The following is a 26,714-nucleotide window of genomic DNA, read 5'->3' on the forward strand; positions in this document are numbered from 1 at the left end:
CCATCAATCAGTACATGGCCGCCCTCAGAACAGCAGCACTGCATTGTGGGTTTGGAACCTACCTGGAGGACATGCTCCTCGATCAACTAGTCTGCGGGGTCAAGGACCTCCACCTTCAGAGGTGCCTTCTCGCTAAAAAGGACCTCAACCTAGCGCAAGCCGTCGAGGAGGCCTTGGCAGCAGAACTGGCAGCGCACTCAGCCACCGAAATCCATGGCCCGACTGCAAAGCTAACGACAGTTCCAGTCCACTCCGAGGAGGTGGTAGCAGAGGAAGCCCCTAGTGATGAAAACGCGTCCACCACCTCTCCAATGCCAGACGGCCGCAGGTAGGAGCCAAACAAGAAAACATCGGTCCGCCCAAGCACATCCCCCTGTGCCTAGCCTGTGGTGGATCTCATCTGAGGGCCACCTGCAAGTTCAAAGGAGCCACCTGCAATAACTGCCATAAAAGGGGGCACATCGCGAGAGTCTGCCAAGCCCCTCAAAACTCAGCACTAAGGCACCCCCCCTTCTCACACTCTGGACCGCAGAGGCAAGTATTGAACTGTCGCATTCACCACCATGCCAAGCACACTTGCCACACTGTTAGTAAAATCTCTCTCTCCGTTTACTTAGAAGGTAAACCGTGCCGCATGGAGGTTGACACAGGGTCAGCGCTCTCAATTATCTCGTGGAACACCCTCAAGAGGCTCCAGCCCAGCCTATCAACTAGCCGGCTCCAGAAGTGCCAGTTTAGCCTGAAGGACTACCAGGGGAGGACCATTCCTGTAATCGGCAGAGGCAAGTTCCTTGTCAATTTTAGAGCTTTTAAAGGTCACCTACCTCTAGTGGTAGTTAACGGCAATCTCCCTACTTTATTGGGGCTTGATTGGTTTCCCCATCTCGGCCTAGGGCTAACAGGAGTCCATGCTGTCTCAACCTCTGACACTGACTCCTTATTCGCTGATTACTCAGATGTATTCAGCGAAGAGCTGGGGTGTTATAACGGTACCCTATCTCATTCTCAGTCGACCCCCAGGCAGTCCCAATCAGACTAAAACCGCGGAGGGTCCCATTCGCTATTCGGCCAAAACTAGATGCAGAATTGGATAAACTGTTAAAACAAGGGTCATTGAGCCAACAGATTTCACCAAATGGGAGGCGCCCATTGTCACACCCCTCAAAAAGACGGTAGCCTGAGAATTTGCTCGGACTACAAGACCACAATCAATAAGTTTCTACAAGTCAGCGCTTACCCAGTGCCCGTCATTCAGCATTTATTACACACTTTTGAACCCGGCAGCATTTTTGCCAAATTGGACATGTCTCAAGCGTATCAACAGTTCCTGTTGACAACCAAACAAGCGGAACTCCAGACCATTGTCACTCACAGGGGTGCTTTCCGATGCAAGCGTCTCCAATTTGGCGTAAGTGTTGCCCCAGGTATTTTCAATCCCTCATGGAGAGGATTTTGCAGGGCCTCCCTGGTGTAGTACCCTACTTCGACGACATCTTAGTCTCGGCCAGGGACAGACCCCAACTCTTCCAGAGAGTCAGAGCAGTGTTAGAGAGGTTCAGACAGCATGGCCTCAAATTGAAAAAAAGAAAAATGCGCCATTGCCACTAGACAGGTGGACTTTCTGGGTTATAAAATTGACGCCTCAGGCATTCACCCCCTGGAGTCAAGGTTAAGGCAATTCACGAGGCACCCACTCCAACCTCCAAAACTGAACTACAGGCCTTCTTGGGGCTATTGAACTTTACGCCTCCTTCTTGCCCCATAAAGCATCAGTAGCTGAACCCCTACACAGATTACTGGATAAAAAATCACCTTGGCACTGGGGGCACAAAGAAGGCGCTGCTTTTCACGCCGTCAAATCACTACTCACGTCAGAGGCGGTACTTATTCAATTCGAGCCCCAACCTTCCATTAGTGCTGGCAGCAGACGCATCTCCCTTTGGAATCGGGGCAGTATTAAGTCACAGGCTTCCCAATGGCGCCGAGGCTCCCATTGCTTTTTCTCCAGGGCGCTCTCTACAACAGGCGCAATTACAGCCAGATCGATAAGGAAGCTCTAGCAGCTGTTGCAGCAGTGAAAAAATTTCACGAGTTTCTCTTTGGCCATTTTTCGAGCTGGTCACGGACCACAAGCCCCTCCTGGGTCTACTAGCTGGGGACAAACAGACCCCTCAGGTCCTTTCTCCTAGAATGACGAGATGGACCCTCTTCCTTGCAGCCTACTCCTACAGACTCATACACCGCCCAGGTAAAACATTGTCCCACGCTGACGCTCTCAGCCGCTGTCCCTTGCCAGCTCCAGCTGAAGACCCTGCTCCTGTCACGCTATTTTTGAGGTCACCCAACTGGACCTCCCCATCACTGCCCTTGACATTGCCGCTAAAACCAAGGCAGACAAACGCTCGCCCAGGTGCTCGACTGGGTGAGGAGGGGTGGCCGGGTTGTAATGTTGAAAACAAATTCACACCTTTCAAGACCCGCATGCAGGAATTGTCCAGTTTGCAGGGCTGTCTACTGTGGGGCACTCGGTGGTCATCCCGACCTCACTGCGTACCCGAGTTCTGGAGGCGTTGCACGAGGGACACCCTGGCATCGTTAGAATGAAGGCATTAGCACGCAGCTACGTATGGTGGCCGGGCCTCGACCAGGACGTCATCAGATGGGTAAGTTCCTGCAACATTTGCCAGGAATCCCGTCCTGCTCCTCCTATTGCCACCCCTACTAAATGGGAGAGCGCCAGCGCTCCGTGGTCCAGAATTCACATCGACCTGGCGGCCCTTTGCATGGGAAAATGTTCCTAGTAGTCGTGGACTCCTATTCTAAATGGATTGACGTAGCACAGCTATCCACGACCACCACACAAGCAATTACCAAAGTATTAACTCGCCTGTTTGTAACACACGGGCTACCCGACTCCATTGTCTCCGACAATGGCCCACAGTCGCATCAACCGAGTTCAGCCATTTTGCTGCCAACCTGGGTATCCGCCACATTTTCACAGCCCCATTTCATCCTGCCAGTAACGGATTGGCTGAAAGGGCCGTCAGGACCACTAAAGAAGCCCTGGCGAGGTTCAGCAGGGATGATTGGCACCACAAACTCGCGCGTTTCCTGATGAGCCAGCACTCAACTCCATGTTCAGTCACCAATAAGTCCCCAGCTGAGCTCCTGATGGGCAGGCGCCTGAGGACTGTATTGGACAGACTGCACCCTCAATACTGCCCTGACTCTCCCCTCGCTTCCACATCGGGGTTAGACATTTTATCTTACAGGAGCCAGTATTCGCGAGGAACCGCTGGAGACCCCCTGTGGATCCCGGGCGAGATCGTGGCCATCACCGGACCCAGGTCGTATCGAGTCAGACTGGAGGACGGTCGTGTCTGGAGAAGGCACCTGGACCAGCGGCGTGGCGTCTCAGCACCCTCGCTAGCAGGGACCCAGAATTACAAAAGCGAAGGAGGCCTCAACATCAACCCCACATCCACATCCTTCCCGGCGACCAGTTTACACCGGCAGCCATTCCAGAAAGCCCGAACACGGACAGCGGCGCCCAGGCGGCTGACCAGTCCGATCCAGTCTATGGGAGCACGTCCCCAGTGACCAACCCTACGAGTCCCAGACCTGCCCGAACCGAGGGGCACGTTGGTGACACTTTACCAGCTCTGCCTTCCCAGGCAGACCCTGAGCGGACAGACAGCGTTCCAGAGCTGCGCCGTTCAGGCGCCAACATAAACCTACTGCCTACCTCAAAGACTATGCGTGTTCGCATCTGGGGGAAAGGGTGTTATGTTCTGAGAACCCTAGGAGTTCTCACTCAGGTCCATTCACTTTGCGGGGGCGTTCTTCCCCTTCACTCATTGGTTGGTTCTCCCCAGCAGCCAGCTATAAAAGCAGGCTGCGGGGTCCAACCAGTCGCTGATCGCTGCGAGCCAGTTCCCGGCTTGGCAAGCACGGTCAGCCCTTTATTGTTATAATAAAGTATTGTTGCACTCATGCTCTGGTTCAGCCTCTCTTTTCCCAAACTTAACACTAACCAAGGAGAGGAGCAACTTAGAACTAAGGAGATTTCCTGAAAAAGAGAATAACAACTGAGTGGAACCGCTTGCCAACAGAAGTTGTGGGTGTTCCATCACTGGAGGCTCTTAAGAAGAGACTGGACACCCATTTGTCTGGAATGGTATAGGGCAGTGGTGCTGACCTTTTTGGGCTCCTGTGCCAAAAATTGTACATGTGCTTGCATGCTTGCGCTTGCGTGCCAGCACCCAGAAGACAATGCGCACGCCCCCATGCCCCCCACACATGCGTACACAATCCCCACCCACCCATGCCACCCCCTTACCTGGACTGCGCCTCACAGCTGATTTTTGGCCGGTTTGAGGCCTTTTAGGGCCTCCCAAAGGCTTGAGGAAGGCTTCTGCAGGCTTTGCAGGCCGAAAACTAGCCCTGTTTCATCACTTCTGGTATTTTTGGAAAAACAGGAAGTGATGAAATGGAGCTAGTTTTCGGCCTGCAGAAGCCTTCCTCAAGCCTTTGGGAGGCCCTAAAAGGCCTCAAACCGGCTGAAAATCAGCTGAGGTGTGCGCATGCGCAGTGAGGCAAGTTTGCCTGCAGCTCGCGTGCCAGCACAAATGGCTCTGTGTGCCACCTGTGGCATGCGTGCCATAGGTTCCCCATCTCGGGTATAGGGTCTCTTGCTTGAACAGGGAGTTGGGACTAAAAGACCTCCAAGGTCCCTCACAAATCTATTGTTCAGTTCTGTTCTGGTTACCAGCCCCCCCACCTTTTGGGGGAGCTCCAATTTAAAGTCCTACATGACATGGGGCTGGGTTATTTGAAGGATGGCTTCTTCTCAGTTATATTGCTCATCGCAGAGGGTTGCCTTCGCTCCAGTTTATATTGCTCAGAGCCATACAAAAAGGCATGCAATGGCTTCCATTGCCTAGGAAGCTACACTGGGCAGATTCCAGATAGGGGTCTTTATTTGCTGTGGTGCCACTTTATGGAGTATTTCCCTTCATGAAGTTAAGTTAGCCCCATGCCTGTTGAGTTCCTGGAAGTCCCTCAAAACCTAGTTAAGCTCTGAGGCCTAGGGGCTAGGCGAGTGGAGAGAGAAACATTAAGCTGCAGAAAGTACTGGTAGGATCAGGATCCTTATGAATACCTTCTAGGAAGTCATCATTGGTACCTGAGTCAGAAAGGAAAATCAATACTACTTTGGTTCTGCAAGTTTCTGTTCTCCCTGGCAGTCAAAGTTGAAATGACCAAGGTGCATAGGTGCTTCACTCTGCTAAACAAATAATTCCCTCAGCACTGTCCAACTATTTACAAAGTCTGCACTACTATTACTATTAATTTTCTCATCACTCCTTATCGCCCATCCCCTCCCACTTGTGACTGTATGACTATAACTGTGTTGCTTGTATCCTTACGATTTATATTGACTGTTTTCTAGTTTGATTTGATTTCTTATTGTACCCTGTGACTATTATTAAGTGTTGCAACTTATGATTCTTTACTCTTGACAAATGTATCTTTTCTTTTATGTACACTGAGAGCATTTGCACTAAGATGAATTCCCTGTGTGTCCAATCACACTTGGTCAATAAAGAATTCAATTCAATTCAATTCATTCAGTTCAATTCAATTCAGTTCAGTTCAGTTCTGTTCTGTTTTGTTCTAGAGTCCAGTGGCCTGGTGGAGTCCATAGGCCCATTGGAGCATGGAAGTCACCAACCTGTATCAGCTTTCCCCTCCATGTGAATAAGAACATAGGAGGCCCTATTGTATTTTCTGATGGAAAACACTTGGCCCTGAAATGGAGGTCCTATTGGGATGGCAGTTCATCAACAGACCTCCTTGACATCAGACCAAGGAGGAGGTACCAATGAGGCCTAAGACAGAAGAAGGATAAAGGAGGGCCAGCAGTCCTTCCTGGACAGAGCTAAGGGAATCAGTGTAAGAGAAGAGAAGGTACAGATAATAAAGAGAAAAAGGAATAGATGCAGAAAGGGAAATTTAATGAATGAGAGTATTTGAATCAAAAAGAAGAAAGAATAGAATGTTGCTGCAGAGAAATTATGAATGTGGAGAATGATATATAGATGAAGATAGATTGGGAGTAGTTGGAAGAGAAGATTGACAAAGGTGACGTAGAGGTAGTACATACAACATAAACTACGCTATGAGCAGAATAAGAAATTAAGTGGAAACTAACAGTCTTATCTAGTCTGCTTTGGGGAATGGAAAGTGTTAGAGGAGAAGGAAAGAAAGAGGCTGTCACCATTAAAGGATAGGCAGTTTGAACTAAGTTGAACTAAGCTATTGAGCAGCAACTGATGCTTTGGAACCACTGCCAGCAATTTATTGTGTAGGAGCTTCTAAATGCCAAAGGTTGTGGGATTTTTAAAATGATGAAAAAATAAAACTTCAATAAAGATCTATATGAAGCAGTGAGTGCAATGTGACCATTCATTCCCCATTGATTCTCCAGCACAACTCTGTCTCTAACAGTTTAACAAAAACTGGGGATGAGGGTCCCAATTTTATCTTGAGAGGGAAAATATTTTTTGATGGAGGGACTGCTAGAGAGAAAGTTTGCTTGCAAGCTCCAGCTCCCTTCACTTCCACTGTATGGGGGACCATCAAAAGATATATGTGAAAGGTCCCTACTTGACGCATTGGGTGGTTTAACTCTGTCCAAAGGAGGTGGTCCTGTAAGTACCTTGGTGCCAAGCCATAGTGGGCTGTAGAGATCAAAACCAGCATTTTAAACCGTACACAGAAAATTCATGGTAATCAATGCAACAATCGTTGGGTAGGTACTACAACAACTTTGATTCACAAATACACAGGCCAATTCATTTTGAGTCAATTGTTGTTTATGGATAGCCTATGGAGGTAGAACAAGTGACAAAGTTACAGTCCTACAATCACAAGTGGGAGGGGATAGGTGATAAGGACTGATGAGAAGATTAACAGTAATAGTAGTGCAGACTTTGTAAATAGTTGGCCAGTGTTGAGGGAATTATTTGTTTAGCAGAGTGATGGCTTTCGGGGGAAAAACTGTTCTTGTGTCTAGTTGTTCTGGTGTGCAGTGCTCTATAGCGTCATTTTGAGGGAAGGAGTTGAAACCGTTTATGTCTGGGATGTGAGTGGTCTGTAAATATTTTCACAGCCCGCTTTTTGACTCGTGCAGTATACAGGTCCTCAATTGAAGGCAGGTGGGTAGTAATTGTTTTTTCTGCAGTCCTGTGTCTTTCCTGTTGGGTTGCAGAACCAAACCAGACAGTTATAGAGGTGTTTAGGAAATGAATTTAAATGAGGACTTATATGCAATACTAATGGATCTGATGGATGACTTATTCTCTACAGGAGATGAATAGACATCAACTCAGGAAATTGATGTGGATTCCTCCCCCTTCCCCCTTTGGATATACAAAAGAACTCTGTTAAAATTTGGAAGGATTCCTTTAGAAGTGACAAACAAAAGGATAAATGTTATTTATGGATACCAGATAAAGGAGTCAAAGAATATATATTTTAAAATCAGGGAATATTTATAAGATTGGCTTATCTGATCAGGGTTAAAAGATGAAAATGGTTACATCTGGTTGCCCTTACTGGACTTTTGCTGATAAAGATTGATTGACATAGCACTTTGATTTTGTTTTCTTTAGGTAAGAAATGAACTATATGGGGAGAAGAGAGATTATGTTTTATTTAAAGATGGTGATAACCTGTTATTGTTTTTATCTGCTGGAATTAAGGGGGAAATTATTTTTTCTTTTTCTTTCCCTATTTTCGTTCTTTTTCTTGTTTTTGTACTTTCTTTGTATTGGTTTGTATTTTTTGTAGTCTGTTTTGACTTTTATTTTTTTATATGGATAATTCTTTAAAATATTATTTAAAAGAAAGAAATCAAGACAACTAATAAATGAAAGCAAACATGACAGGGTTTTTAAAATTTCTTAGCTCCTAGCTTCATCCATATTTTTGTAGCCCTAATAATATAGATAACTAGGAAAAATTATACCATTTGATAATACACTAACAATTACAAAGGGGATCACTGAAGACAATAGCAAAATGGCTGCTTCGTTTTCTATGAAAATGACAAAGAGTTTGATCAATCAAACAGCACAATGTGTGGAAATATAAACCTAAATATATAAATATAAACTTGTTATCATTCCCTAGTTCATAAAAATATTCATGGAGGGAGATGTTGTATTTCTAGTCATTGTTAACTAGCCTCATAGATGTTAAGGTAGCAACTCCTACTTATCCAGATCCAACCACTCTAAAACTAAATAGAGGAACTCCTAGACTGAAAATGTGGAGTTAATAAACTATATTAAGGATATTAAACTGAAGTGTTACCAGAAATAAGTTTCTTTTAAATCAATGTAACTTTTCATCTTATCTATAATATAGAATGCTAATAAAGTTTTTATGAGAAATTTGTTCATCTCTGTGGCATCAAAGAAAAAAGAAAGGAAACCATGCAAAAACTGAATAATATATTGCTGAATGATTTGAAACAATTAGAATCAAGATATAAACCAATCTTGGACTTAGAACAAAAAAAATCAATATCAAACCAACTAGATTTATTGAAAATAAGAGACCTAGAATCTGAATTTTATCAAACAGAAATATTTTGAAAAAAGACACAAATCAAATAAATTGCTAACAGTTGCCTAAGCAACAAGATAAAAGAAAAATAACTTCTACTTGATTGTTCAATCTATTTTATGAAGTAGATATGGTTTACAATAAGATAAATGATGCAACTATTTATGAACTACTAAATTGAGTTATATAGTAAAAAGACAATGATTCAGAAAAGACTGAACAATATTTGAATGAGAAATTATTTGCAAAGTTCATAGATCAACCATTAAAGCTAAATATCTATTAAATGGTGAATTGAACTCCACTCATACATGAGGAAAGCTACTTTACGGAGAAGACCCATTTTAAAGGGAAGTAGCAGGACGCAGTGATTCAGTGGCTAAGACACTGAGCTTGTCGATCAGAAAGGTCGGCAGTTCGAATCCATAGCACTGCATAACAGAGTGAGCTCCTGTTACTTGTCCCAGTTTCTGCCAACCTAGCAGTTTGAAAGCGTGTAAAGTACAAGTAGAAAAATAGGGACCACTTTGGTGGGAAGGTAACAGCGTTCCATGAGCCTTCAGTGTTTAGTCATGCCGGCCACATGACCATGGAGACGTCTTCGGACAGCGCTGGCTCTTTGGCTTTGTAATGGAGATGAGCACTGCCCCCCCTACAACCAGAAATGACTAGCACGTATGTGCGAGAGGAACCTTTACCTTTATCTTTAGCAGCCGTTGTCCATTGTTTAGGAGAAACATTCTGTTATTGCTTGCAATTTATATAAACTTGGATCAGTATGTATTATTTAAGGCAGGAATTTGCCAAATGTGAAATCTGTTAAATCAAGAACTTACTGTAGTCTCGTACTGAAAAAGCTAAAGATGTGGTGGATTTAAGTGTTAAGACCTTTCATATAGGATAATTCCTTGCCTGATGAGGAACAAGAAGGCTTTATAAAAAGTAAATGTCTTAACTCCTGAAATGATTTCATTCTGCAACTGCAAAGGCTAGCTGCCCAAAATCATTGCCTGAAATAAGGGTTTCTTAGTGATTCTTTGCTCACAGATTCTTATAAAACAATTTCTAAGCTGAGTCCTCAGCATCTTGAGATACAGCTAAGAAAGCTCCTATTTGAAACCCTGGAAAATAGATTGCAGTGTAAATAGTATTGAACTGGATGAATGGCTTGGCGTAAGGTTTCCTTTTAAGCACTCATCCCTCCTGGAAATTCTATTTCGGAAAGTTTGATTTTGTTAGACTCATGGAGAGACACATGACTAGTATCTGGACCAGTCAAGAAGAGGTAGAGTTTTTGTTACAGAGAACATGGTCAACAGGTCACTATTGCCAGAACAGGTATGCATGCTTGCAACTGCATACTGTGTGGATCAGTGGTGGGATTCAAATTTTTTTACTACCAGTTCTGTGGGCATGGCTTGGTGGGCATGGCAGGGGAAGGTTACTGCAAAATCCCATTCCTTCCCCACCTCACTAACCTGCTTTCCAGCTCCATTCTCCTGTGCAAGGAAACAAAAGAAGACCCAGCCAATCAGCTGAGATTCAGGAGGCAGAGAATAGATGGAGGCAGGGCCAGTCAGAGGTGGTATTTGCCGGTTCTCCAAACTAGTCAAATTTTCCACTTCCAGTTCTCCAGAACTGGTCCGAATCTGCTGAATACCGCCTCTGGAGTGGATGATCCTCAAGGGTTTCTGTACAGTATGACTATAATGCAGTGCAGCCAAAATTTGCTTGGATGTAGGTTTGCTGATGAAAGTGAAGTTGAGCATGATTGAAGACTACAGATATTCTAAGAGGTATTCAGTGTCTTCATATCAACAATATAGATAAGATTTACCTTACTGGATTGGAGCAAAAAGTTCCTCCAGCCCAGTTTTTAGATGAGTAAAAAAATCGCCAGATTTTTTTCAGGAACTGACAGGTAAAGTTTGTTGCAAAGCCAGGGGGCCCATTGTTTGCCTTCAGCATCCAGCAATCAAAGCTTAAGAACACAGGGAAGCAAAAGGGGACATCTTCTGGTTCCAGCCTCATCCACTGTTTCCCTGGAGAAACCTGGCACATGTGCCCCCATCATGGAGCAAAGTGCCCAGTTGCGCTCATGATGACAGAGTAGGTACACCCTTCCCCTAATCATTTCCCAACATGAAAATGGCTCCATTGTCATTACAGTGCTGAGATTGAATTCGTCTCATCAAAGCGGAGGGTGACAGGTGCCTCAATAGACTAGTGCCAAGCACAGAGGCAAGAAGATTAGCAGGCCACTGATATCATTATTTCCGCCTATCACAGATTCGGCAGGGAGGCAATTGTAATTTCTAGGTTTATTAGTCTGCATTCGGAGGGGAAAAAAAAAACAATGATAAACCTCAGTATGACAGCCAGGCATTTGTGCAGCAAGTGCTGTCATAGCGACACTTACAAAATGCCAATGCGGTTGTGTCCTCCTAATCCCCCCTAATGGAGGTTAAAGCACTGCACAAAAAGCGCTCTTATCAATGATCGGAGCACTAATAACATTTGCATTTTTAACACAGGATGTAAAGAATCTTCCATGCAATTTTACCAATTAACATTGCTTTGGAATAATTCAGATAAAATATTCAGCAAAAATGTCTCCATCTTTCTTATTGCTAATAGAAGTAACAAGGCAGAGAATTCTATGAATGATGCTGCCCAGTTGACAGAAATTTTACCACCTCCCCAAATGTTCTTTGCTAACTAAAGAGCGGGGTGCCTTTCCATTGTTAGATTTTAACAGCCAGTTCAAAACCTACCCAGATGCTCTCGAGAGTCACACTAGAATCTCTCCAGGTAAAGATCTTGATTTTAAAGCAGTCTCTTTTCCTGCTGCCAAACCCATGACTGGAAGCCTTGGGAAGGGCAAGTAAAATATTTACATCACATTGATAAAGGAAACATGCAGGAAATTAAAAAGATTGATGCGTTCAAGAGCCGATGGAAACTTTTTGCTTCCTTTCCCTCATTCCAGTATCAGGTCATCAGTATTTCAGGTCAATACCAGATTGCAGTGATTGTCATTTGTCCATGTCTAATCCATGCAAACAAACTTCAGGAATCTCTTGAAGTTAAAAAACCTCCCACACAACAGGTGTTAAAACTCCCATTCCTCTCCTCCCCCTACATTTAAGAGACCAATTAAGAAGACTCTGTAATTCCATTCTTGAGTGACTGCCACTGAATTCAATTTCTTTCAGGTCAGTGAATATAATGTGAAGTCATTAACTAAAAGGTTAGGGACAGCATATAAAATATACACACATGGTGGAGTCTGCAATAATTAGTACACACATCACATGTTCCGTTATTGTGGCATATGTTGTAAGAAATCTTAACAGGATTAGATGATGGTAAATGTTTTGCTGTGCCTGACTGAAATTGGTTTTCAAAAAGAGCCCCATGGCACCTTCCCAGGCCATTGACAATTTAAGACACTGTACAGTATTCCAGTAATTTTTTTCAATAGGGCTTCTCAGAGATCTGAAGAATGGACAAGCTTGCATAAAAATATTTTTTTTTCCCTTAACATTTTTCCTTTATTATATAGTATTGAGGAATGTTGAGTTTTCCTAGGTTTGCTGAGACTTTGAATGAACTCAGAAAGTCTTCACAGCTTCTTCTCAAAGAGCAGGAGGCAGCTGTGATCAAAAGAACCTTTGCACAGATTCATCTGGTGCGCCAGTTATATCCAATCCTAGATTGGAAGGCCCTTCAGACAGTCATTTCACACTGCAGGTCACCTCATGAATTGACTATTTTAGCATGTTCTTTAGTGTGTTCTTTGGGGGGCAGGCTGCCCTTGAAGACCATTTGGGTTTTCTGGTGTAGAAAATAGCAGTGTAGGCAGCTATGGTCATGCTGTGATATGCTCAGGTGACTCCACTGCTAGGAGCTGCACTGGCTTGCATGTGCTATTTAAGGTGCTGATTGACACTTATAAAGCTCTTTATGACATAGGGCATGGGTGTCAAACTTGCCGTATCACACCATCACATGACGTTTCACAATGTTTTTCCCATTCGTGGAGCTGAGATGGGCATGGCCTGCGCATGATGCATCTGGCCCGCTGGCCGCCAGTTTGACACCCCTGGCATAGGGCCTGGTTCTTTGAAGAACCATGTATCTCCAACTGTTTCTCCCTATCAATTAAATTGGGCAGGGGTGTGTGACCTGGGTCCTTTCAATTGAACAGTGGGAGCTGAGAAGTACAGAGATTGCCTTTTGATGCATATTATCAATTTCCTTATTTTTATTATTTACTTTGTAATTATAAGCAGGCCAAGATTATTTGGAGTCAGTTCTCTTCCACACTGTATTAAACAAAAACAATTAGATGAAGTATTCAGAATGTTCTTCACTTTTAATATATAGTACATTTCAGAATATGGTGTTGTGTAATTCCTCCTTTTAAACACATGATGGAATTCTGCAGGGAATTATTTCCTTTAATGGAGGTAGTGTATAGAAATAAGCATATCCCTGAAGTGGTACAGAGGAGCACAATGATTCATGAAGTTCCAACTAGCTACATTAGATAATGGACAGGACTAATATCTGCCATATGTGCAGCACAGGATAATAATGGCTGAGGACTGGAGCTAATGTAAAAACTCTTTCTGGAAAATGTAACCATGGCACTCAATTAACTTCTAAGTGATTAATTTTATTTTCCCCTATGTTATGCGGCTTCTGAAATTGAGCAACATCAGGACCACTAGTCATGATCGTTCTGTCTTACACTAGAATTCGAGGAAACGAATTCAGTATCAACTCTTTGTGAAGTAAGAACAGGATATTTCATAAAGTGGAAGCAATCTGGAGAGAATATCTTTGAGCACAAAGTAGCCAAAGTTAGGAACCAATTCCAGTCGAGAGAAATTTAAATACATGTGCTTTGCTCTTCATTAAGAATCAATAGGATGTGGAAGTGTTTAAGGTTGTTGAATCACATCCGCATTTTAAAGTCACAGTATAAGAAAGTATCACCAAATGCTCAAGTCAAGAGCAAAATTAAGAGTGGGCCTATGGAGAGAAAAGAAGACATTTGAACACTGCTACTAAAAGAGTAACTGATCTTTGGCTCCCGCTGTCATGGTTCCGACCGATGCTTTGCGAGTTGACACCCTCACTGACAACTGGAATGATTTCTATCAGAACTGAATCAACAAAAACTATTATGCTTAAGAATCTGTGTCTTTACATATCCATATATTTTTATCTTGTATTATTTTGGATAATAATCTTCAAGGCATAGGAATGTTTACCACATTCCTCCCTTCCAAAATAGTAAAATAAAATGTACTGAATGAGGTATATAATTAAAATGTCAAGACGTAAGTTTAGATACAAAATAGCAACAAGCTGTGATCATAGTTATCATGATCGTGTCCTCATTTAAATTTAATACTTAGTTTTTAAATGTACACATTGCAAAGTTTACAGGCTTAAGAAAGCTCAAGTAAGAATGGAACATTTTGGATTTAGAAGTCTTGTTAAATCCCAAATCTTGGCAAAATCTGGTTTGAGCAATAAAAGGCACAAACAATAGTGAAATGCAGCTCTTGCCTGTTACAGTTTGTTGCCCCTTTGCAAATTAATACCACCCACATCGCAGAGCTAAAAACAAAGGAATAGCAGCAGAGATATTCAGTCAAGCATGCCAGTAGATCAAAACAACAGCAAAGGCAATAAATTACCATCTGTTTGGCAACACCATTCATCCATTACTCCCTTCAGTAGCAGATGACTTGGCTTGCTTGTGCTTCAGCAAACCTGCACATGCAGTATTTTTGATGGAATAAATGGGGATGGCCTGTTAGGAACCATTTCACTCTCTTTTGGAGAGATGGTTTCTATTCATCAAGCAAAGTCCATGCAAAAAATGTTCAGAAATAGGAATTCCCTGTCCAAATCTCATTATGCCTTCAATCAAGTAAACTTAAATAAGGTATGATTTTTTTCAAGGATTTATTTATATTAAGAGGTTAATACTGCTGACTTACTTTACAGACTTGTATGATTTATAAAGCACATTGAACATAATTGACACTGTGTCTGACAAGGCGGAGTCATAACATCAGGTAGGTTTGGGAGATGTGTTGATATTAAGAGTAGCAGCTCCCTCTTTGTCCATTTCTGGAGAAGAGTGTTCCACAGTATCACCTTGTCCATCATTTCAGGTAGCAAAATCCTTGGCTAGCTTTGCACACAGTAAAGTCTCCTTCAAGTTGAGCTGGATTTCTAGTGACTTTATTGCTACAGCTACTTAACTTTTGTCAATTGCCTGCTTCAATAACTTCTTTTCTTTTTTAAAAAAAGTTTTGACTTCCCAGTCAAGCCTAGATAGCTCTGATGTTTCTGGTGCTGTCCCAACCAGAAGCTAATCAAATTAAAACCTACTTAGCTTTTCAGCTAAGATCAGGTAAGAACTGCTAAGAAATCTGAGAAGACATGATGCACCATGAATGACATGGCTAAATGCTTAAACACATATGAATTTGGAAATTACCATTTTCCTTGTCAGTGACTTATTATGTCTAAATTTTTCCTCATCTTTTGCATAGCTCAAATATATTTAGCCAACAAAAGTCATTCAGTAGTAGGCAAACTTAAGTCAAGAGCATTATTTCGAATATTAAGTATGTGATAGTTACACTAAAATAATAGCTGCATTGAGAGATGTAACTATTCACAAAATGTGTACTATCATTGCCGTGATTGATCACAAAATACTCATTTACCAGAAGAGGAATTGATTCCCCTACACTGATTAAGATAAACATGGCGCTTGAGCTGTGTGCCTCATTTTCTTCCAACTTTCTGTTCTTTCCAGCTTCAAGCTAGGGCAGAATAAACCTGAAGGTTTGACTGGGGAAATTCTGGTTCATGTCCATCCTTAGTCATGAAAATACCAGTCACTGATTCTCAGTATAATCTAAGAACAGGACCTTGTCAGCTGTTAAATAGAAGACATACTATGTACTGGCTGAGCTCCTGGAGAAAAGTGGGCTAGTAAAATATAAAAAGAGTTTTTTTAAATTAGAAAATAGGTATAAACAGACAGATATGAAGAGATAGATAGATAGGTGAGATAATGAACCTGGCGCACATATAACCCCCAAAGAGCAAATCAAGGTGATACCATTTTGGAGTTTGGTGTTATTACCAAGTACAAAAGTGCAATCATTCTGTTACGTTTATACACAAATGGATCACAGCTATCATTAGACATTCAAGTATATTAATTTGGAAAATATGAAATATTCATAAAATATTTAAAAACTTGTTACTTTAATATTTTCTATCATAGTTTATTAAGCAAAAGTAAACTCAGATCAGCCAGTCAATATTTCTATTGCATCTCTTAATTATTGCACATTTCACTTTTTCAGCATCTTATTCTTTATTTATCTATTAGATATATAGCTCACATTCTTAAGCAATGGAGGCAGCTTATACTGATAAAAATATAAAATGTAAATATAAACATCAATATAGTACAATCGAATTAAAAAATTAAACTGTTTAAAATTAACATTAATCATATTAATAGCTAAAAGTGTTTTACTATTTTCCTGAATATTAGGAGAGGTCCTGATATTTTTTCTAGGTAGCACAGTTTGGAAGCCATATAGAAGATGGTTTCCTATGGGTCAGATAAGCCCTGGATGAAAGAATATCCAGGGAAAGATCCTTGGAATTTAGGTTCAACTTATTCTTGTTGGGATTTAGGTTCAACTTATTGAAAAAATGTTCTTTGGAATTAGAAAATAAGAAGCACTTAATTCCAAAGCTACAGAAAACTTTCCATAGCAATTTCATGTAGATTGTCAGAATTCTGGCAGTTACTCCAATTAAATCATGATTCTCGAGTCACACTCCCCAAACTTCAAAGTATTGGAAGAACATATCGGCATGACCTGGGCGTAGCTGACACATAATTCACTGTCACCCTTGACCCTGCTTCCCCCCACCCCCCGGGTGTATCATAATTCATATTCTCCAACCGAAACATGTCCATAGCCAAGAGTCATCAATCATGCTCTCCAATTAGATTTTTGCGAGGCAGAAGCTTCAGTCATCTAACCAGTCTCTGAAGAAAATATGAATGGAATGTACTTTCAATTCCACACTGCTGCCTGCTCTTTGAAACTTACCCCCTTCTTTCTGTTGCCAAATATAAAATGTGTATAGAAAATGTTTTGAGTTGACATAGATGTTGAACACCATAAGGAATAAGACAGAACCTTAAAGGATACCATTAGATAAGAGTTCTAAGTATTAAGAAGTAATCCTCCAACACCACCATCTGGACATTTTCTGAGATGAATGATTAGAACCATTGGACATCAGTGCTCCCAAGGCCCAATTTAGCCAGACAATCCATAAACATATGATATATATCACGATTAATGACTTCAAAATTTGCTGCGAGTCCAAGAGAACCATCATCCATACTGCCACAGAGCTTCCAGTATAAGTCATCAACCAAGGCAATCTTAATTTATATCTTGAAGCAAATCCAGATTGAGCTGGGTCCAGAAGATCAGTTTCATCCAGCTGCATTTCATTTGTAAGACTTTCTCTTATGTATATGATATATATACCATATATATATGACTTAATGACTGTGATAAAGTCATAAAAGTAGGTGTGGCCACATGATGCCTCATTTAAGGACTGTACTACTTAACAGTGAATTTTCTGCTCCTTATTGTGGTTGTAAGTCAAGGACTTTTTGTATTTCAGTTTAAATATGCATTATAAATGAAACTAGACATAGTTCAACTTCAATGAATTGTTGAAACCAGAATTTTGTCTTGTTATAGTAGTTCACATAGTAACGATTTGCAATCACAAATGGGTGGCTATATAAATTTAATGAACTGTGAATTCATATTAATATTTGAAGTCTGCTGTATTGGGTATCACATGAATAAACAGAAAACAGTATTTATTCTAAATTAAAAAAGACATCAACATCTTAGGCTAATGCTGGGAAAGATTGAGGGCAAAAGAAGAAGGGGACGGCAGAGAATGAGGTGGCTGGATAGAGTCACTGAAGCAGTCGGTGTGAGTTTAAATGGACTCCGAGGAATGGTAGAGGACAGGAAGGCCTGGAGGAATGCTGTTCATGGGGTCGCAATGGGTCGGACATGACTTCGCAACTAACAACAACAACAAAAGAGAGTCTAACATAAATGACAAAAATACTGGCATCGTTGTCCCAATGTTCTCGTTGTCCTGATGTTCAGAAGAGCATGTCAAAGTGATGCAAATTGCTACAGGAACTTTTGAGGTTAGAATTCCAAATATTTTTAATACCTGGTTTCAGAAATAAAATGGAATATAGTTTTAATGAATAATATAAACGTATCAACAAGTGAAATCTTACAAATTATTGACATAACAACTTTTGTGATAAAGAAAACCACAAGACACTGGGCATGTAATAACTATTGCTCTCTGTTCATCTATGTTCCTTTAAATGAAGAATTGTAAACTTCTAGGCAAGAAAAATACCTTGCCTTTTTCCCATAATATTTTGTTAAATGAAGCGTGAATTGAAATATTTATATCCCACTTTTTGATACAAAAATGTGCATTCAAAGCACTTACCCATCTCCCTCAACAGTCTAGTAATAGCCAGAGAATCATTCACAGAGTCACTTTCTTTTTATTTCTCTGAATTATACAAATTATTATTTTTATATAATATTGGATTTCTTCTCCTTTCTTTTATAATAGAGTAGTGAAAGGGTAGAAATTGTTTCTTTGGTAACCTATTTATCATCTAAAGCAGAATTCTTGCCTCTCTAATTATTTTTTTACTATTCTTCCCTAACTGGGTTTTAATTGCAGCTTTTGGGAAAAACAGTGCTGGGAAGTCATTATAAAAGCTCTATTGCACCTGATCACACAAAACACAAAAATTGTGCCAGCTGTGGAAATTCTCACAAGCTCAAGCAAACATTGCACACTAAAATCTCTTTCTAGAAATAGTATTTCAGTCTGCAAGTGGGGGAATTATGTGATTGAATGTTTTTACAGGAATTTTAAAGTATCAAGTCTGTGATAAATCCCAAAGCAGTTATGCAGTTAGAAATATAAAGCATATGACAATGACTAATAAAATGTTTGGATTGTACTTCTTGAAAACCTTGTCTGAAACATCAAGTGGCCAATCTGACATGTATACAATATATTAGGTTAAAATGTTCTGGTATGGTTTCTGATCTTTATGAGAATTGGGGCCAGAAGGTTTTGATGGCCCATTTACACAACCAGAAATCATTGTAGTATTTGTGATCAATCAGGTGGTTATTTTATAGCAATAATATATATATAAGAAATGTTGTGATCATTTATAGCTCTTTACAATAGATCGTATTTTTGAACAATGTATGTTTAAGGAAAACATTGTTTTTAATATATTTTGAATATGTTTATATGCTTCCTAAAGTCAAATGTTTGTGAGATTGGTATCCATATAAATTTGACAAATATCCACAGTTCTCTCCCCCTCCCTCCTCTATTTGTGTGTGTGTGTGTGTGTGTGTGTGTGTGTGTGTGTGGGAGAGTATCTAAAGTTATATTCAATAACAAATGCAGGATCTGCAAGGCATATCCTGTTTGTTTACTAAGTTCTTTTAAAGCTGACTATTTCCTTGAGATAAATATTGATGGAAAAACATTTGATTTTATTATCCAAGTCTGTTCATGGCTGAGTCCAATTCTTACTATAAATTAATATAGATTTTAAGGCTAGAGAATTCTCATCAGGAGGCTTTCTGATTGCTTTGGTGAGATGTTCAGAGTTGGCTAACAATGAAGAGTTTTGCACCACAGATGATCTAATAATGAGAAATTATGAATAGATACACTGTGTGTATTGCCCTTTGCTACCCGAGTTATTAAGTTTTTCTCCTGGTTAAAATTATTGTACAGTTGGCGCTGTAATTAGTATTATCTGTATAGTATCCTCTTTCTTGGACATATTTTTAAACACTTTGGCACTTTAAGTCATTTTTCTACAGATGAATTTTATTCTGGCTAGTCTAGTGAAAAGAAGGACCAGGGGAGACATGATAGCAGTGTTCCAATATTTATGGGGCTGCCACAGAGGAAGGGATCAAGCTGTTTTCCAAAGCACCTGAAGACCAGACAAGAAATAATGGATGGAAACTGATCAAGGAGAGATTCAACCTGGAAATAAGGAGGAATTTTCTGACAGTGAGAACAATCAACCAAGGGAACAGAAGTTGCCTTCAGAAGCTGTGGGAGCTTCATGACTGGAGGCTTTCAAGAAGAGACTGGGCAGCCACCTGTCAGAAATGGTGTAGGGTCTCCTGCTTGGGTGGGGGGGTTGGACTAGATGACCTACAAGGTCCCTTCCAACTGTTAATCTGTTAGTGCCAAATATGGGCTCCATTAAGAGATATTGTACAATTTGTGCAATATTTAGTGTTTTGTCCAGACTAAAATAATGCAACAACATGTTACCTTTATGTAACTTGTTTATTACTAGTTTTCCTGAGAAGGACTCCTCAAATTCACCCATGAATAGATATACATTAAGACAGATGGATGTTTGTTACTTTAAAACTGGAGAATCTTAAGTTGCATTCTCCATTAAACACACCATTCTAACTGGTAATCTCAAACGATAAAGTCAAATCTCCCTTGAATCAAGCTCAACTTTCATTGATATTGTGATCATGTCTCGGTGCATTTTTATTGCTAGCCATGTGTGGCTGAATTGCTATGGCTTTCTTCTGGGATATTTTTGTTACTTCCCAGTCTAGCCTGCAGCCTTAAAAAAATATCCTGGAAGTCTCCCATACAAATAACTAGGCTTGACCCTGCTTAGTTTCTGAATCCAGACAAGCTGTGATGCCACCAGCATGATTGAGGTCTGAGACTGTCATTCAACCTAACCCTAAAGCAGTGTTTCTCAGCCATGGCAGCTTGAAGATGTGCTAGCTTTAATTCCCAGAATTCTGGGAGTTGAAGTCCACACATTTTCAAGCTGCCAAGATTGATAAATATTGCCCTAAAGTGTTACTGTCCAATTTACTATTAGTTTAACATTTCTACTTTATTAAGTTGGAACTGGGAATTTGGATATAATTTTTAGCTTTTTTAAAAGAACAGTCAATAAATCGATACACTCAATATAAATGGAAACTATTTTCAAGCCAAGCCACTGCAGATATTAGAATTAGATAGGGAACATCTATTTACAGATTTTCAATGACTCATGACATCATTAAGCAAGAAAAATTACAAATAAGAGTATAAAACCTTACCAGAATATTCTGAACTCATTAGAATTGATTCTGCAAGTATATAGATTTGAAATGTGGAATTTGACTATTCATAGTCAAATTCATATCATTCCAGGGAAAAAAAAGTTTATTTGTTTATACTGTAGCAAGTTCAGGCCAAAAACATGGGTTCAGTGGAAATACAGATGAACATCCTTTCGCTTCAAGCGGGTTGTTGGCAGAGAGGGATGAGGTAATGAACTGGATAAAGTGTAAGAAATGTATGGAGTGACAAGGTAAAAATGTTTTAGCTTAACTGGACAAGCAGCAGTTGATCTTGATGATCCTATCTTGGTAATGGAAGATGTCTTGTACATGCAGAGCATTCTGAAGCATCCTTTTTCCTTTCAGCATGCAACATTGGATAGCCCTACTGTCTGCCTCTTTGATAAATGAATGCATGCTGGTTTTAAATCCCCTCTAACTTCTTCTTTCTTTCAACTGATTGGCTTCTGTCTCCGTGTTTGCAATATACATTCACTGTCCCTGCTCAAGGATCAGAGAGTTAGTTTCTAGGTCTCCATGTTACTCAACCAACTACTTATAGATCCTCCATATGTGTGCATACAACAAAAGTGAGTGTATTCAGCACTATTCTTGGCACTTTAAAGATCTGAAGCCATTCATTTTATGATTATTACCATTGATTAACATGACATTAATTTCATGAAATTTTGGCTAACTGTTTGATAGGGGATGAATAAAGAGATGGCATTTCAGGTGTCAAGCTTTTTATTGAGGACAGTGTTCAAGGCCACCTCTAGATGGATATTTCAAACTGCATTTTATCTGCTCTCTAGTGTGTGAAAAGCAATTGTTTAGTTGTATAGCAAGTGTAGAGCGGAATTAAATTGATCCGCATGATACAGAAAGTAGCACTGAACCCATTTACCTAAGAGTCTTTTGAAAGAAATCTTGTTTTATTTTTATTATAGTTGAGTGTTGACATGATTTCAAGGAAGTGATTATCTGTGTAATAATTTTTAATGGATGGATTATTTCAATGTATAAACATTAAGAGCTGCTGAGATATCATGTCCCTAGCTATGTTTAAAATGTGAAAAGCTGTAGAGCTAAATTGATATTACTGTTTTTTAAAGGTGATTTAGGAAAGAATTGTTATTGTTGGATACAAGATAGCAGGATGATAGGATGGGGGCAGGTAACAAAGTCATACTATATCAGCTTCTGAAGTAGAATCTTAACACCATGAAGGTTGTGTATCTTCATTCAATCTCTCAGAACATATACCTGAAAAATACCTTTCAAAGTAAAAACCTATACTTTTTCATGAAAAAAGTTGCTGTACAAACTTTCACAATATATTTTCCCTAAACTAATTGGCAATGGAATTAAAATTGGTTTCAAGTGCAATTTTCACTGTGACAAACCATAACGGAGCCTATGATTAGCATTTTATACTGCTCACCTGACAGTGTTGCATGTTGTTAATTCGACGGCCTTTGCTGGTTTAGTGCAAGGAAAAAAGAGGAAATTCTTGTTTCTTCTGAAGCTTTGGGAAAGTCTTGGAAGAAACACTTTCATTTCTATCTAGCCCCACAGCAGGCCATGGAAGTAAATTATCCTCAAATTAATTGGAGTTGCCAAGGGATGCAAGATCTAGTCCCCAGACTTACCTGCGCTAAACTTTTCTCCTTCTCCTCCTAAGCTAATGTCTGTTCCAAAAAAAAAAAAAGCAAGCAAACAGATAGGTTCAAATTAAATGCTTGCCAACCACGCTACGCGTTTGTGATATGCAGCCTCTCAAGAAATGCCTTACAAGATTTCAGCAATGGAAGAAGGTTGGATCCTATGTATTTTATAACAAATCTACATGCAACCGTACCTAGAAATAAAGCCTGCAGAATTTAATGGAGGGTTTTTTTGTGCCTTTGAGTCATTGTGATTGCCTGGACTAGTCCTTGCAGTTTTCTTAATAAGGGTTTGCTATTGCTACATTTCTAAGATTGAGAGAGAGAGAGACTGACCCAAGGATGAAGTTTACACATATATAAATAAGAACAGAACTACCCTAAAAGCTGCTTAGAAGGAGACAGCATGTGGAGTGGTCTGTTTCAGGTCATTTCTCTTCTCTGAGCTTCAATCCTACATCTGCTTGCCTGGATGAAAGCCACAGGATTTACTTCTAAGGAGACAGATGCAAGATTGGATCATCATTATAACTGAGTTTTCAATTCAATGGAAAAAATCCACCACACTTTTGGATGTTTAAACCATAGTGTGCAACTTACCACATCAAGTCTGTACAGATATTTTCAATCCAGTTTTGTTCCTTCAAGGCCTTAAAAACTAGAATGCTTAAGCGCACCAATCGTGTCTACCGTCCCTGTCCTATTGTTTCTTTTTATTTTTCTCATAAGTATCTATCTCATGTATTCAAAACTATGTTTATTCTTATACCTGTATCTTGTAAGCAATTGACAAATAAATACTAAATACTAAAAACTAGATAACATGGTTTCTTGCCATTTTTAATTGGACAACACAACTAGAGTTTGGTAACCTTTTCAAGTGTTGGTTTCATTGCACAATTTTGTGTAAATTAGTAGCTGTTTTTTTAAAAGCTTCACAATACCAAACCTTGTGAGGTATCTTACTCTCAAATCTCATGAGGTTTCAGCATTATTGCTCCAAATGCTGAAGTTTTTGGGAACCTCATACTGTGAGCATTTCCTCCCACTCTGCCATGGCTACTGATTCCCATAAAACTTTGGGTCTTCTTATACAGCATCATATATAAGCCATGCATTTAATTAACAAATATATACTTTAACCCATGAGTACACAATGGAAAGTCATGCTTGGATTGTGTGAATCAGTCCTTACATTTTTATATACACTATTAATAGGTTTTTCCTGCACAGAATCAATATTCATATTGAAAGTGTTTTCTATGCCAAGTAGTCCTTGGGACTTCAAGATAGCCATTCAGTAATATGTTAAGCCATAAAGACAGTCTCTTTGCCACAACGTGTTCCTAAGCTTAAAGAGGGGCATTGCTAAAGCAGATTTATTAGTAAGCAGGAACAATCCTTGTCCCTCATAAGGGGCGTGTGGGCCAATTTGCCCAGATCCAAAGGATGCTATTCATACTTTTCCCCCACAAAGCCCCATTGAGAGCCTCATGTTTGCTCAATGGTCCCATTGAGAGCCTGGCTTGTTTTTCACAACAGACTTTCAAGAGGGGACAAATAGATTGCTAATGAGGGGGGCCAGGCAGACACACACAACTGGATAAAGGGAAAAGTGGGGACTGTTTTTACTGTAAAATGAGAGTCTTAAGAAGTTGCCAGTATTAGAGATTTCTTAATAAAGCAAAGTGATGTCCTTAAATGAGTGCCAGTTTTGGAAGCAGACATGGATAGTGGGCTAAAACAACTTTACAAAGAAGCATGTCTTATTCTTACCAAACTCCATGGATGCTTTCTGGCCTTATCACTATTTTCTCCCAGTTCTCTTTCAATGAACTGAATGAGGAAAACTATAGTTTTTAACAGTTTTGTTCTTCTTCATCCTCTGCAAAACAAATAGACAGACAAATAGAATAAGGGTTAAATGAGTCTTGTAAAGAATCAGTCCTAAAATTTCCACTGAAAGGACATGTTAGTTTGACACTAATAAACCTATCTTATATCAGGATGCCTTAAGGACAGTGCAGATCAGTATGGGTTGTCTGGTCTCCCTGGGTGTTAAAAGAATACACTTCTTGAAAAAATAAAATATTTCAAATCCCAGATCAAGACCCCTGAAGTGTAGGGTATACTGTGCATGCTAAACCATGCAAGCTCAGGTGATGAGTCAGAGAGATTCTAACCCCATTGATTCACAAACTGTGTACTTTTATGCTACAGTTCTTATACTTTTAAGCATTCTTGCCCCAAGTTGTACGATACAGTTCTTTGCATTATTACATACTTATCCCGTCCTCCATTCAAAGTCAAGTGCCCCGTCAAAAGATCAATCACTTGTTTTATAGTGACTCAAAATAAATCTTCCCACTACAACCCAGTGGACCCCATATATGTAGTTATATATGGATAGTTCTCAAAGCCTCAACAAGTCACAACATAAATACAGAAATAAATATGAACGCAGATTGATACCTGATACTGTGCACGTAAACAATTAATTTCAATCCATAATGTAGGCCAACGGGTTAATCTATAGGATGAGTTTTAAGAAAGATGGGGCATTCTTACCTTGTATTATAAAACCCTGCCCTGGGAAAAGCTACTTTAGATAATCTAGAAGGGATTTCAGAATCCTCTTAACTAAGCTCCACTCCCAATGACATCATGGACAGGGTTATGTCTTTTTCTTGGCAACAGTAGAAAAATAGCTTGCCACTGCCTCCTCCCCATCCTTTTTCTTTTACTTCCCACCCGAAAGCTAATTTAGAGCCCTAAAATTCCTTGGAGGTCCCCCATCCAAATACTAAGCCTGATTCTGCTCAGCTTCCAAACACAGACAGGTGCTGCCACCTGCTGAGACAATCATAAGCAACGGATCTCAGAAATGAGAAACTCAATTTAAACCCTAATGTAGAGCTCATCATTTTAGAAGCTAGTGGCCACACTTAGGTTTGCATTCTAAAGGTCTGTTTGCGAAGTAGGTAGGATAACAGAAAACAATTGCGTGGGATCACAAAAAATACGTTGCTTTTAAGAAATAAAGGCATTTATCTATACCGTATAGTTTTCTGGGCCATGGGAAAGAAATGGTTTGCTGCTGCATTTTTCTCAAGACTTTCCCTTCCCGGCCCAATCTATATAGACCTGGTGGTTTCTGATATTAGTACTGGTGGTTTCCATTCTATGTACAGGTAGTCCTTGATTTACAACCACAACTGAGCCCAAAATGTATGTTGCTAAGAGAGAAATTTGTTAAGTGAGTTTTGCTTATTTAACAAATTTAAGCAAATCACTGCAGTTGTTAAATTAGTAAAACAGTTGATAAGTGAATCTTGCTTCCCCATTGACTTTGCTCGTCAGAAGGTTGCAAAAGGGGGATCACGTGGCCCCGGGACACTGCAATGGTCATAAGTATGAAACAGTTGCCAAGCACCTGAATTTTGATCACATGATCATGGGGATGCTGCAAAGGTTGTAACTGTGAAACGTAGTCATAAGTCACTTTTTTCAGTGCTGTTGTAACTTTGAACAATCACTAAATGAATTGTTGTTGAGAATTAGGTACTATCCATTTTTTCCATTTTTAAAGCTCAACCATGGCTGTGCTACTTGATGCCAATTTCAGCCATGGTGAATGAATGGCAACGATCAGGCCATGATTTGTGGGCTCCCTTGCTACATGTATCTTTGGCAAAACAGGAAGGAAATGCCACTTTGAAAGCATAGAAGCAGGAGTTTCCCCACAATCCAAAGAGAGAAAACAGCATTGTGCAGTGAGGTGGGGCAGGGGGAAGATATTTAACTCTTCCACTCCTTCCTAGTCTTGAAGATTATTACTCTTAGAGCCTTGCGGGTGTAAAGAGAAGTCCTGTGACTCACAGGCCACCCAAATATGCAGCTTGCAAGGAAGAAAAGCATTTGCTGCTTGCTGTGGAAAGAGATGTTTAGGCTTGGGGATAGATTTATTCAGGTGAAACCCCAGGCAGATACTGTACATACTGGAATTAAAGTGCACAAAGATGTACAATAAACAGGAGTTTTATTTTAAGTATGTGGACCTACATTGAAATTGTAAGGGAAATGT

The 26,714-nt window shown here is 40.2% G+C and overlaps 1 long non-coding RNA gene across 6 annotated transcripts in view; it reads right to left on the minus strand.

The window, feature by feature from the left end:
- LOC113436527 (uncharacterized) overlaps positions 1-26,714 on the minus strand; it is a 156,458-nt gene that overhangs the window by 49,794 nt on the left and 79,950 nt on the right. For 3 of the 6 annotated variants that reach the window (XR_015743057.1, XR_015743055.1, XR_015743053.1), the window contains exon 4: positions 24,407-24,515. This is a non-coding gene — a long non-coding RNA (uncharacterized LOC113436527). Of the gene's footprint in view, positions 1-15,923; positions 17,977-21,063; positions 23,125-24,406; positions 24,516-26,714 lie in introns of those variants that run through there. The other 3 variants (XR_015743054.1, XR_015743051.1, XR_015743052.1) reach the window with 2 other exon arrangements.

Source organism: Pseudonaja textilis, chromosome 3 (assembly GCF_049901715.1).
Source record: "Pseudonaja textilis isolate UNSWEBS1 chromosome 3, rPseTex1.2, whole genome shotgun sequence".
NCBI lineage: Eukaryota > Metazoa > Chordata > Lepidosauria > Squamata > Elapidae > Pseudonaja > Pseudonaja textilis.